The sequence below is a fragment of the Eulemur rufifrons genome, chromosome 17 (genome assembly GCF_041146395.1).
Source record: "Eulemur rufifrons isolate Redbay chromosome 17, OSU_ERuf_1, whole genome shotgun sequence".
NCBI classification, from domain to species: domain Eukaryota; kingdom Metazoa; phylum Chordata; class Mammalia; order Primates; family Lemuridae; genus Eulemur; species Eulemur rufifrons.
In genome coordinates, this window is record NC_090999.1 from 57,008,625 (window position 1) to 57,023,556 (window position 14,932).

A 14,932-nucleotide genomic window follows, 5' to 3' on the forward strand; every position below is an offset into this window, starting at 1 on the left:
GAGACTTTTCACATTAAGCACCTCATGCTGTCAAAGGGAAAAAGGGTTAGATAAAATACCATTACTATTTCTTACCACTTACTACTCAAAATAAAAAAGCTTAACTGTAAATTTCTATTAATTACAATTAATTATGTAAAATTTTCTCATTTGCAAATAAAAGTTGATGCTTACTATAGACGTGTGAATTTATTTCTGAGTTCTTTATTCTGTTTCATTGGTCTATGTGTCTGATTTTATGCCAATACCACGCTATTTAGGTTACTGGAGCTCTCTAGTATAATTTGAAGGCAGGTTAATGTGATTCCTCTAGTTTTGTTGTTCTTGCTCAGGATGGCTTTTGCTATTCTGGGTCTTTTTTGGTTCCATATAAATTTTAGGATCATTTTTTCTATTTCTGTGAAGATGGTTACTGGTATTTTGATGGGTATTACATTGAATATGTAGATTGCTTTGGGTAGTATGGACATGTTAACAATATTGATTCTTCCAATCCATGAGAATGGAATATCATTCCATTTTTTTTGTTCTCTTCAATGTCTCACATCAATATTTTATAGTTTTTATTATAGAGATCTTTCCCTTTGGTTAAGTAAATTCCTACATATTTTATTTTATCTGTAGCTATTGTAAAGGGGATTGCTTTCTTGGTTTCTTTTTAAGATTGTTTACTGTTGGCATATGAAAATGCTACTAATTTTTTTATGTTGATTTTGTAACCTGCAACTTTACTGACTTTGTTTATCAGTTGTAAGAGTTTTTGGGTGGAGTCTTTAGCTTTCTCTAGATATAAGATTTTATAATCTTCAATCAAGGGTATTTGGACTTCTTCCTTTCTAATTTGGATGCTAATTTATTTATTGTACTTGTCTGATTGCTCTAGCTAGAACCTCCAGTACTATTCTGAGTAACATTGGTGAAACTGGGCATCCTTGTTTGTTCCAGACCTTAGAAGAAAGACTTTTAGTTCTTCCCCATTCAATATGATAGTAGCTGTGGGTTTGTTTGACTTTTATCACGTTGAGGTAAGTTCCTTCCATACCCATTTTTTTGAGAGTTTTTTTTATCATGAAGGGATGTTGAATTTTATTGAAAACTTTTCCACATCAATTGAAATGATCATGTGGTTATTGTCTTTCATCCTGTTGATATGATGTATCACATTTATTGATTTGTATATGTTGAACCATCCTTGCATCCCTGGGAATGAATTCCACGTGATCATGATGAATAATGCTTTCAGTGTGCTGTTGAATTCAGTTCACTAGTATTTTGTTGAGGGTTTTTACATATAAGTTCATCAGAGATATTGGCCTATATTTTTCTTTTTTTTGTTGTGTCTTTGTCTGGTTTAGTATCAGGGTGATACAGGTCTCATAGAATGAGTTTTGTAGTACCCCCTCCTCCTCAATTTTTTGAAACTTATATACAGCAAAGGTGCCAAGAACAGTCTCCTCAATAAATGGTGCTGGGAAAACTGAATATCCATATGAAGAAGAATAAAACTAGTCCCTTATCTCTTGCCATATAGAAAAATCAAATAAAAATGGATTAAAGACTTATATCTAAGGCCTGAAACTATGAAACTATTAAAAGAAAACACTGAGGAAACATTTCAGGACATTGGTCTAGTAAAGGACTTCTTGAGTAATACCCCCAAAGCACAGGCAAACAAAGCAAAATTAGACAAAGGGGATCACACGAAGCTAAAAATCTTCTGACCAGCAAAGGAAACAATCAACAAATGAAGAAACATCTTTATAGAATGGGAGAAAATATTTGTAAACCACCCGTCTGACAAGGGATTAATAACTAGAATATATAAGAAACTCCAACAATTTGACAGGAAAAAAATCAAATAATCTCATTTAAAAATGGGAAAAGGATCTCAATAGATTTCTGAAAGGAAAACATAGAAATGATCAACGGGTATACGAAAAAAAGTTCAACACCATTAGTCATCAGAGAAATGAAAATTAAAACTACAATGAGATGTCATCTCACCTAAGTTAAAATGGCTTTCACCAAAAAGGCAGGCAATAACAAATGGTGGCAAGTATGTGGAGAAAGGAGACCCTCATATACTGCTAGTGGGAATATAAATTAATGCAACCACTGTGGAGAACAGTATGGGGGTTCTTCAAAAAACTAACAATGTAACTACCATATGACCCAACAATCCCACTGCTGGGCTTATATTCAAAGGAGGAGAAATTAGTATATCAAAAAAATATCTGTGCTCCCATGTTTATTGCAGTACTATTCATAGTAGTCAAGATATGAAATCAATCTTAGTGTCCATCAGTGGATGAATGGATCAAGAAATTGTGGTATGTATTACACAATGGAATGTGAAACAGCCACAAAAAGGAAAAGAATCCTGCTATTTGCAGTAACATGGATGGAACTGGAGCACATTATGTTAAGTGAAATAAGCCAAGAATAGAAAGAAAAATGTTTACTGTACCCTTGTAGTACAGTTTGTATTATGGTAAGGTGATGCCTCCAGATTTGTTCCTTTTGCTTAAGGTTTCCTTGGCTATTCTGGGTCTTTTCTGGCTCCTCACAAAGTATAAAATAATTTTTTCTAAATCTGTGAAATACAATATTGGTATTTTGATGGAAATTGCATTGAATCTATAAATCACTGTAAGTGATTTAAGTATGGACATTTTAACAATGTTGATTTTCCCAATCCATGAGCATATGTTTTTTCAACTTATTTGTATCATCTGTGATTTCTTTCCTCTGTGTTTTGTACTTTTCTTTGTAGAGATCTTTTACCTGCTTGGTTAAGTATATTCCTAGGTATTTTATTTTCTTTGTAGCTATTGTGAATGCATTTGAGCCTTTGCTTCATCTCTCTTCTTATCTATTATTGGTATATAGGAATGCTACTTATTTTTGTACATTGATTTTGTAACCTGAGACTTTGCTGAATTTATTTATCAATTCCAGGAGTCTCTTGTTGGAATCTTTGGGTTTTTTAGATATCAGATCATACTGTTGGCAAAAAGTGATATTTTTCCCTTCTCTTTCCTGATTTGGATACACTTAATTTCTTTCTCTTGCCTTATTACTCTAGCTAGGATTTCCAGTACTAGTTGAATAGAAGTGGTGATAATGGGCATTCTTGTCCTGTTTCAGTTCTTGGGAATGCTTTCAACTTTTCCCCATTCTATGTCATGTTGGCTGTGGATTTGTTGTATATGGCTTTTATAATTTTGAGATATGTTCCTTCTATGCCTAATATATTGAGAGTTTTTTTTTTATCATGTAATGGTGCTGAATTTTGTTGAAAGCTTTTTCTGCATCTATAGAGGTGTTTTTGCTTCTGTATATGTGGTGAATCACATTTAGTTATTTACATATGTTGAACCATCCTTGCAACCCTGGGATGAAACCCACTTGGTCACAGTGGATTACTTTTTTGATAAACTGTTGAATTTGGTTTGTTAGTATTTTATTGAGGATTTTTACATTCATGAGGAATATTGTTCTGTAGATTTTTTGTTATTGTTGTGTCCCTTCCTGACTTTGATATGAAGGTGATACTAGCTTTATAGAATGTGTTGGGGATGATTCCCTCTTTCTCTATGCTATGGAATAATTTCTGCAGAATGGGTACCAACTCTTTTTTGTAGGTATGGTAAATTTTGGCTGTGAATCCATCATATCCAGTGTTTTTCTTGTTGTTGTTGTTGGAATGATTTCTAAATTTTATAAGAGAATTATATTTTCTATTATAACATATTTTTGTCATTCTCACATTTTGTATATTTGCTACTTTAAGGATATAAAAGAAATATGAGATACTATTTACTGCTTATAATTCAACCATTTTAGTGCTATCAAATATATTATAAAAATTGGATCAAATTTGGAAATATAATTTCAATAGTTCTACAGAAAATTGCTTTATATTAAGTATAATTATGTAATTATAAAATTTTCCTTTGGGTCAATAGGTTTTGTTTTCCTTTAGTGATATATTTTTAATGCTTTCTTTTATGAACAGATATTTAAAGAGTTCAAGGTGTTATTAAGTAAGAATAAAGTGGATAGGTTAAAATTATCTTAGAATACAATGTTTCTGAGATATTTTTAGTGCCTGGGCAGTACACAAAATTCAAAATTGTATAAGATAAGCTCTAATTGCAATAGTATTAACCATTCTCTGTTTTTTAAATCCATGAGTCACTTCAATAGGATTTAATAGAAAGATGGAACAGTTGACATTTTTATAAATGTTCTGCCACTTAGTCAGAGGTCAGGTATATTCCTCTGAAAGAATTTCATGGAATCTGCTGCAAAATGAGCATTAGAAAAACTCTCCTGCTGATTGTTCCACTTATCTTCTCACCTTCAGGACAGAATATTATGTTACAGTCATTTTCCTGGATTCAAAAAGCAGACTATTGCTGACAGATATTTGTGTGTGATTTTTAAAGCATAAGATATTACCTACTTTTGTGTGTGGTGGGGGAGTAGGTGCTGGTGGTATAATCATGAATGTCAAAATCAAAATATACATTTCAGCAATGTTAAAAATCACAAGGTTAGGACTTTGGAAAAAAAATGCTGTGACTCTTTGCCCATGGGCTCCTGTTTGTTCTACCTCTTTTTCGTTTGGCAGATATTTCTGAAGGCTGCTGTGTGAATGGAAGAGGAAAATCAACTCTTTTTGAGCTCAAGGCATAATTTAAGCCACTACTCCCCCTATTTCTAAGTTCTCAAATCAGGAGAAATTGAGTGATTAATACTGAAGGTAAGAAAATCTACATGTCATAGATTTAGTCTTAGCTTCTACAGAGATAGAAGCACATTTTCTTCTTATGTTGAAATAATGTATTGATTATGTACTGTTTAAGGTTTAATTAAAAGGTTTTCAAAAATATAAATACATATTTTCAACTATATATTACTTCAGCATATTTACTCATAATATGCTACTCTCTAGTATCCTATATAGATGATATATAATTATTAATATATTTATTTTAATCTCTTTTTCACATAAAATATAAAATATACATATTAAAATTTTTATTGCTACATTTGAAGGTTGTTTGAAGTTAATTGGGTAAGAAATTCTAGGAGATACGTTTTAATCCTCTGTCTTGTAACATGCTATGGAACCAAATTGTGTTTCTTCAAATTTATATGTTGAAACCTTAACCTTCAATGTGACTATGCTTGAAGATAGGGCCCTTAGGAGGTAATTAATGCTAAATGACATCATAGGGTAGAGTTCTGATTAAGTAGGATTAGTATCCTTATAAGAAGAGACACCAGGAGTGCTTGAGTGCTTGTGTGCTCTCTCTCTCTCTTTTTATCTTTCTCTCTCTCTCCCTCCATCCCTTTCCCTCTCTTTTTTTCTCTCTCTCTCTCATGTGTACAAAGAAGCCACATGAAGACAGAGAGATTGTCGCTGCCTACAAGCCAGGCAGTAGGTCTTCATCAGGAACTGAATTAGCTAGCACCTTGATCTGGGATTTTTGGCCTCTAGTACTGTGAGAAAATAAATTTCTGTTGTTTAGGGTACCCAGAGTATGATGTTTTGTTATGACAACACTAGCTGGCCAATACTGAACATAAACAAAAGAGAGAAATGCAGAAAGTGGTACAGACAGAAGGTATTTTTCCTACTATTCTCACATAAAGTTATAAAAACCTAGAAAAAAATGAGGTAGGGATAATTATGTTTTGAGAATATTTTTGTTAATATCACTTCACATACTTTGTTCTTCACTTCTAATTAAGAATTGTAAATCTCAATCTAAGTTCTATGTTTGTTTGCATTTGTTTTTAAAAATCACGGCTTCTAATTTCTCAATTCAGTGATTTCCATATATTTTAATCACCTACTTCATCCAATTTTAAAGTAATCAAGAATAAAGCAAAACATATATATATATATTCTACCACCCTAACATTATGTATATTGGAAAACATGAAAATATTGATGAAAGAAGTTGAGTTAAAATTTGAATAGAAATTCCAACGATTTTTCTCATCACACTAACAGTTGTCTTATACATCTCCTAAGGAATGTACTTCTTATTAAAGATCACTGAATTAATATGTAAATCATTAGAGTTTAATAAAAAGTTATGTTTGATATTATACGTCTTGGTGTTCAAAGAAATAATGATTTTTTAACTGTATAGGGTACTCAAGATATAAGAATAGACACTCAATATTACTCCTTTCCCTTTTCTTCTAAATATTGTCTCCCCACAACTTACTGTCCTCAGAATTTCTGAAAGTTCATGTTTTTACTTTTAGAATTGAATACTCTCAACCCAAGAAATCCTTTTAAGTATGGCATATATAGTTTGAAAATTCAAAGTTGTCTTGAGCACTTTTCCCCTGACACAGTTAATGTAGCCTGTGTTAAGATATCACAAAGACACAAATCTGCATTGAGTCTATAATCACTAAGATAAGAAATGAACAAGGGCTATGTGTATGTGTCATCTAAATAGTGTTACCATAGAAAACAGTCACCAAAATCATATATTAAATTTCATATTTCTAAGTTTTAGAAAGAAAACTCAAAAATAAATATATGTATTGAAAGAGCACTGGGTTTATTACTTCATTTCTGATAAGAGCTTGCCCACTGAATCAAATTATATGATTTTAAATTATTTTAGATTTAAAAAAATTAAAGAACAATCAATGTATTATATATATTTCTTTGAAATTGAACATGCTACCCTGTGCTGTGTATTTAAATTCAAGTCCTCAACGTTTTGTGCTGAAACAGATCATAAATCAGAATGCCCCCCACTACTTTCAAGAGTTTTATGGCAATGAATGGTGCTACGAAGAATTTATGAGGGCAAAATCTCGCTAACTAAATAGTTATTGCCTTTTCCAAAGGAATAAATCCTACCTACCTGAGACCAAAAGTATAAAGTTCTTGACACTATAGGATTCATAACTGACAGGCACAGATCCAGGGTCTTAATCACGGGGGGATGTTTTCCGGTTGTAAAATGTAGAAATGAGCTGTAGAAGGAAGATTAATAGAGCTGCTCAAGTAGTCAAGCCAAATACCTTCTGACTGCATGTGCACCGCCGTAGAAGTGGACTTGGACTTGAACTTTTTCCTTATTGAATAAACAATGGTATTTGAGCTCCTTACATATATCTCTTTTATTTAGAAGTTTGCATATCCATTTTGCTTTCAGTTGACAAATTAGTTTCATTAAGCTCTGTAAAATTATGCTAATATATCTGTTGTTTACATGCTCACACACAAACACACATACATTAACTGATTCAATCCATTCAATCTTTTATACTCAGGAGGAGCGTAGTTCTCTTTCTTTGTTATCCAGCCAGATTTGGTAAATTAAATGAACAATAGGATCATGAAATTCCATGTTCAAGTTTTGTTGAAATCTTGTGAGTACTTAGTAGTTCAGAGAAAGGCCTTTCTACACAAACACAGAGAGTTTATAGCTGCCCATTCTGAACAAACACAATTTATTCAGCTGAATTAACACATGCTGAGGATGATATAATTTTTTATGTACAGTTGCTGAATAAGTCAGTTTTCACCTTATTTAGCCACATGCTGAAAAAATTACCAAGATTTTATTCATCCATCCCAACTTCTGAATTTCATAAATATTGATTTAATACAACATTGGTATCATGATTTACAACGTGCAACAATAATCTTGAGCATGATTAAATTGAAAGTGCTGTAATCATGTTTTTAAAATATTTTAAAATTTATTTTTAAATAGGAAATATATGTACATGTAGTGTATATCACCTTCCACCATATCTCAGCCATTCAGAACCCCATTTTCTACTGATACTAGATTTTTGTATAATTTGTTTACAGATTGCCATAGATAACCCATCGGTACTCTATGACATACATAGAAATATTTTGATTCAAATGATAGCACAGTTTGTATACAAATGATAACATGGTATACTCACTGTTCTGAATCTTTTAATTTACAGTTTCAATTTTACCTTAGAGATTATTTCCTAGAAAAACAGTTGGTTCATTTTTAATAGATACTGACATTATGCACATCTCTCTTCTACTTGTTCTAGTCTGCTTTTAAAACTTCCTGTTATATTTTAAAATTTCCTAAATGACTCTTTCATTTCTAAATTTTGTTATATTTTTTCATATGTTATCTTTAGTGAATTTTTCATTCATGTCCTGAATTATTATTATTTTTTGTTTCTTTGTGATTTTCAACTTTCTTGACAATCCTGTTGAGCCTACTTGTCATCTGTATTCTGAATTTCATATCTGACATTTCAACAATTTCCTTTTTGTTAGAATCCATTACTGGAGAACTATGGTGGATCCTTTGGGGGTATCAAAACAACCCATTTTTTTATGTTGTCAGAGTTCTTATGCTGGTTCCTTTCCATATGAAATTTCTTCTCTCAGTTCAAGACAGATAACTTTACAGTACCTGTTCTCCTTTTATTGGAACTCTGTTGCTCTTTGAAGAGAGAGAGGTCCCTGAATAGCACACTTGAGTCCTACTCCAGAAGACTGACCAGGTAGAAGAGGGGCAGGCGCATTGAAAGCCTTTAACACTGCTGGTCTCGTGCATCACCCTTGTGATTGGCATATGCAGTGTGAGCACTTTCTCCACCCAGGACCATCAGTGGTGGCAGGGGAGCAGTTTCATGGTGGCATAAGTGTTTGTTCCACTGAGGTTCATCAGTGAAAGTATTACCCAGGTGATGCCACCTGCTACTACACCACTCATACAGTAGCGGTGGGTACCCAGGGCTGTATGTGCTCTCTCCATCCAGGTCCTATGGCAGCTGTTGCTAGGTGGGGCTGCCCAGGTGGAAGCAGCAGGTGTCAGGTAAATGGGCCCCTGTTGTCCCTGGATTCCCTGGCAACAATGAAGTCATGTGGCTCCTGCCCACAGGGTGCACGAGAGCAGCCAGCCTCCCTGCTCCCTCTCTGGCCCACCATGGGCAATGGGGAGGCAGCAGCAATGAATTTGACCCTTGGGTAAATATGGTGCTCTGGGGCTAGGACCTCAAAATGGTGCCAGCTGCAGCAGGCAGGTATTGTAATCTGTTGAAAGCCTACCGTACCTTTTCTCCAGAGCAATGCTGCTGAACAGTCTCCAGTCATCTCCCTATAGTAGAGGGGCCCTCATCTCAGGTAGAGTTTATGAAGGAGGCAAGGTCTTTGGAACTGGCTAACTCTAATTTTCACCCAGTAGAGCAGTTCAGAAAATAAAAGTAAATTTACTTATATAAAATTAAACCAAAGAAAATATTCCTTCCATATCAGAAATTATGGATTTAAATTGGCAACTATAAAAGAAGAGTTTGAGACTCATGAGAAAATAGCTGATTAACAACCAATTATATATTTTGTAAAGAGAAATTAGTTGCCAACTGAAAACATTCTTGGATGTACTGTGAGCAAAATCTCTCTTGAAGAATTAGTCTTTTCTGCAACAATAAAGATTATCAATAACAAAAGACAGACCAGTATTAAAAATATTGCCTAAAACAATTAGTGATATTTATGACATAAATGCCTGTCTTTATTTGTGTTTTGTCCTTAATTTCTTAAGGAAGTCTCATGAGTTATAAAACGTTACTTGAAAGCTAAATGACCTATATAGGGATAATTGTGGAAGTATAAATATTCTTTTGGTCAATATAAATGTTATACAGTTGAAGAACAGACATATAAACCTATGATTTAAAGATAACAGGGTATCATGTGTGTTTTTATGTTTCTATTTTTGTAATAGAATGTGCTTCAAATTGTAGAGCTATAAGGAACAAACACAGCATTGGTCAAGGTTATATTACCAGAAATTGAATCACTTCCAACTGAGACATGGTATATAATTTGAATGATATACTCCTTATGTCACAGTTCATGAACTGTGTACTTGCCTTATGTCTACATGTGGAAAGAAGCTAATTTTTTTATTGTTAAGCTTTTGCCTAATGGGGACGCACAGATTTTTTAACACCTCATTTCTGCAAAACATCAATGATTGACATTGTTGTCCTAAAGTATAAATTTGCTTTTCCTTAGATACAGACTTCTTAGCACATGATTTCTGTGCATTTTGACTATAAGTAGTATTTAAAATAACTCCAATCTTATAAAACAATGAATACATTATTAGGATATTAAATAAGGATCTGCTTTAAATATATCACTACACTTATTAATTAACTTGAACTTTGTAAAGGAAGAATTATCTTAAGACAAATTGGATTAGGTGATCTTTCTTTTTTTAGAGAAATATGTTTAAAATTGTGAAACATACAAGTTTATCTCTTTATATTATTGCTAATGGCTTTAAATAAAAGAATCGTACATCAATCATTGATAAGAAGAAAGGACTGACATAATACATGTCTATGTCTTTGAACTATAATGAAAATCATCACAACAGGCCATTGTTTGTTCAATTTAGAATATGAATTCTAAAGTTTTCTTTATATGTGGAGATAAAAACCTTAGTAATGTAAAAAGTTGCATCCTACAACAAGAAGTTGTTAAGCATAAATTTTCTTTGAAAGGAAGAAATTTCTAGAGCATACTTTAAAATCTTCAAGCTAGTAATTGGATGTCTAAAATTTATTGACCTATATTAATTTAATTTAAATAGCAAATTTTACCATAAAATGCCTTAACAGTTATAAAATGTAATATAAATTAAAATTATACATATTTAGAGCTTCATAAACTAAAATTTGGGCCAAACATATTAATAACAAGGGTAAAATATGTTCCTTTTTATTTAAAAGTTAACATGCAGAAGTCAAACATTTACATCACATTAATTTTATAGTTTTTTGATATAAATAGGACAATAATTCTTTCATATTCACTCACTAAACAATTGCTATCTGTTATATTTTAAGTAACCGTACACTTTAGGATTCATGTTTCTTTCAATTTTGAAAATAAGAAATTAGATTAGAATGATTTACTATGATAGTATTATAATTAATAACTATTTTGGTTCAGAGTATTGAAGACCATATTAGTAGTTGGATAATTTGTGAGTATTCCAGGTCAGAAGAAATCAGTAGCTCAGGATATATACCTACAATGACCAATTTTGATATTTGGGTTCAAATATAAGCTCCTTCTAATTTGACCTAGTATTTTTACTTATAGTAATAAAATGAAGGCTAGTTATTTTTGTTTGTTTGCTTTTTTTTTTCTTACCACTAACTGTAGGAGGCAGTGAGTCATGCATGTGCTAACCTTTCAGACATTTCTCATAAAATCCCAAATCAAATATACATGTTTATTTGTTTTTTAAATAAACCTGATGGTACATTTTAAAGCAATTTATGGTTCTGAATCACATTTCTTTAAGCTAGGTTAGTGTTTTGGAAAAGTGATTAGATAGCTACATTTCCTAAAAGAGAAACAAACACTGTACATTTGAATGATATTAATATTGCTTTAACTAATAAAATTCAAAACATACACCTCAATTCCAAAAAACTAAGTCCTCATTTTAGTGTATGTGACTCTTCATTTTATCACTTGAGAGTAGAAATAAATCTGCATAAATAATAGAATTTTTTCTTGCCTCAGTTTTAAACTCGGGTTTACTTTCCACTTTACCATACATTAACTAAAGCAGTTGACAGTGTGGCCCAGATTATAACCAATGACCCCATGAGGTTTAATTTATACTGTGCATTGCATTTAAGATGGTATCATTTAACATCAAATTGTAATATAAAAAGAGTACAAATTTTGCTTACTTTTCTCAAAAATCATTAATGGAGCTTAACTCACCACTCTAAGAAACATCTGAGAACATCTTGTTCTATACTTCATGTATCAGAAACTGAGACCAACCCGCTAAACTGGTTACACATCAAATTCTTACTGTTTGTCATGTACTTTTAATTTTCTTTATTTATGTTAAGTTTTACTCAGAGCTCCTGGGTATGTCTATATTCTATTTCTTTTGTTTTTCACTGTGCTTGAAAAAGATTTTCCTTTTCTGGTCAGTAGATGATAGGTTTGTGGGAAGGAAGAAAAACTCATATATTTATTAATCTTTTTAATTTTCCAACACATAAGTAAAAACTATGAGTTTTTATGTATCTATAGAGGAATATCTAATTCCATGGATTGTTTTAATGTTCTGAGGTAGCCTAAAAGTTGAGGTGTGATCCAGGTATCTATGTTTAGTCTCTAATATTTGCTCTCTTGCACCCTCCTATCTTCTCTCAGTACATTGCTTTCCACACCAACACCAAAACTATTCCTATTCCTATAGAATCTTAAACTTCCTGTAGGCCCTGTATGACAACCACATCACAAAAATTAATTATAATCCTCATGAGTATTCGCATTTTGATAGAAGATAATGCCTTAATAAAACAGAGCAATATAAAATATTAAAATTCCAGACATTATTACGGTATATATTTTTGTGCAAGAGGATTTTAATATGGTTGATTTTGTAGAAGTAAACATTGTTTAATTGTGCTTAACTAAGTATCTGTAAAAATGGAGGGGCTTTAACAGAAATGCTTAAAAAATACTGGGGCCATTTGTAGATTTACTATGCATTTACAGCTCCGCAATGCTTGTACAGACCACCTGAAGTTAAATAATGATTTAACTTCAGTGATAGACCTGACCATTCATACACAATTATTTCTTCTAAAACCCCTAGTATCTAGCTCACTTGACATTAACTGACAGAACTAATTTTTACTAGCTGAATTCCTTTCTTTACGGATGTCCTGGAAAATAAAATGCAGGGGTTTTTTTTGGCTTTCTCCTGTACAATTTTTCTGAAATAGGCATTAACCCCTTTTCCCTCTTCTGTTTATTTTTATCAAGTAGTGGCAGCTGGTACAGGACGAAGAAGGCAAAACTACACTATCTGCCACCATTATATTCTCTCTGAAATATACCGAGTAATAATAATCCAGTCTAGCACTTTTACTCTCTGTGGATATAACCTCAGACGTCTTCCCAATCCAGTTATTTAAGGACCATCTAAAACTGAATTGAAAATGACATAAAAGTTGAAACGCTCTCATTCCAATTGCCTAGGAATATTAGGCGAGGTATTTAACACTTAGGTTCTTGATTTCCCTACAAATATAATAAGAAAATAGTGCAATGTTTAAATAGTTGTAGTGGGTAGAAAAATCTATTAATTCCTCCTGCTTTCAGAGAATTTATAGTGATTTTCTGAGAACAGACAAGGATTGACAAAAATAATTGCAATTGTTATAAAATCTTCAAAGATTTTCATTTAAGGTGACACAATCATTTCAGGGTTTTTCTTTTTTTAACATATACTTTCATATATGAATACATAGAGATGATAGCTAAAGTATAAGAAAGAAAATCAACTAAAGAGAACTAGGTAAGTAAAAATCCAAGCTCCACAGATTAAAAAAGGAAAAATGCAAAGCAAAGGTTGGGATGTGAGTGAAACAGTTTATGCTAGCTTCAGGTGCTGAAGTAAATAGTGATAGACATGAATATGTCTCCTTCAGTGTAATCAGTTAATGGGACTGGCTGTTCTGCCTGCCACCAGGGGTTAGGCTGCATCTCCTGTATTTGCAAAAGTAGGCTAAAAATGTATTATCATTATCCTTTACTTGACTATGACTTTATAGATACTTAAAGTCAAAGATATGGGCAAAGACCAAGCATTTTGGTTTTGGTTTTTTTTTTTTTAATATATATATTTTATTTTATTTTTTTGCTCTTCCAATTTCTGGTCAAGTAATTGACTCAGCAAAATCACCAGTATCACAATAGGGCTGTACTCTACTCTTACAAAATTTGGTTATAATTTAGATACATAGGCGGAATACAGCACAAAGCCAGAAAAATTAAGCACAAAAAAGAGATATATATTCAAATAGTAAAAATAAGTTAAAAATTATAAAATAAAAACATGAAAAACATAAATCTAAAAAAGGAAGGAGATAAAAACAAAACTAGAAATTCTGGAAATTAAAAATTGTAGTGTGGTATTCTGTATTTTCCAAAGATAGTTGAAACAGTAGTCTCTATCTTATATACTCTATTCCCATCAAGAGTTGGGGCATATTTTTCCTCAACTCTTGAATCTCAGATGAGCCCATGGCTGCCTTTATCAGTAGAATATGGCAGAAGAGACTATGCCATATACTGTATTACTTCTGGGAAGCTTCTACGTTCTGCTTCCTGGAATTCTGAGGATCTAAGAAGTCCAGGTGGTAACATATATAGGGGAGCGGAACAAGATGGCCCAATAAAAACCCCTAATGATCATCTCTCTGCACAAACACTGAATTCAACAACTATCCATGCAAGCAAGCACCTTCAGAAGAACCAAAAATCAGGTGAGTGATCATACTACCTGTTTTTAACATTATAGCAAGGAAAGAGCCACTAAAGAGGGCAGAAAAGACAATCTTGCATTGCCTACAGCACCCCCTCCCCAGTCCCTTGGCAGTGCTGCTCCAAAATGCCAAGCAAAGAAAGAATCTATGTGCCTGGGGGAGGGAGAGTAAAGTGATTGTGGGACTTTGCATTGAAACTCAGGGCCATGCTGGCACAGGGGAACACAGCACAGGGCAGAATTCTACTGGTGGCTATGGAGAAGAACATTTAGATCAGCCTGGATGGAGGGAAATCATCTACCCCCATATCCAAGTTCCAGCTAGAACCACTACTAGCTGATCAAAAGTGTCCTGGGGCCTGGACTAAGTTTGTGAGGCGGACAGGCCACAAAGATTGCAGTCCTTGGACAATTACTGTGGCTGTGCTGACTCAGAGCCCGTGGACTTGGGTGCACATGACCCAGTGAGACAACAGCAGTAGGGGCCAAGCCAATGCCTTTGTCATCTCCTCCTCCAATCCATAGGCAGTGCAGCTCAGAGAATCTTCTTCCACTTGGGGAGA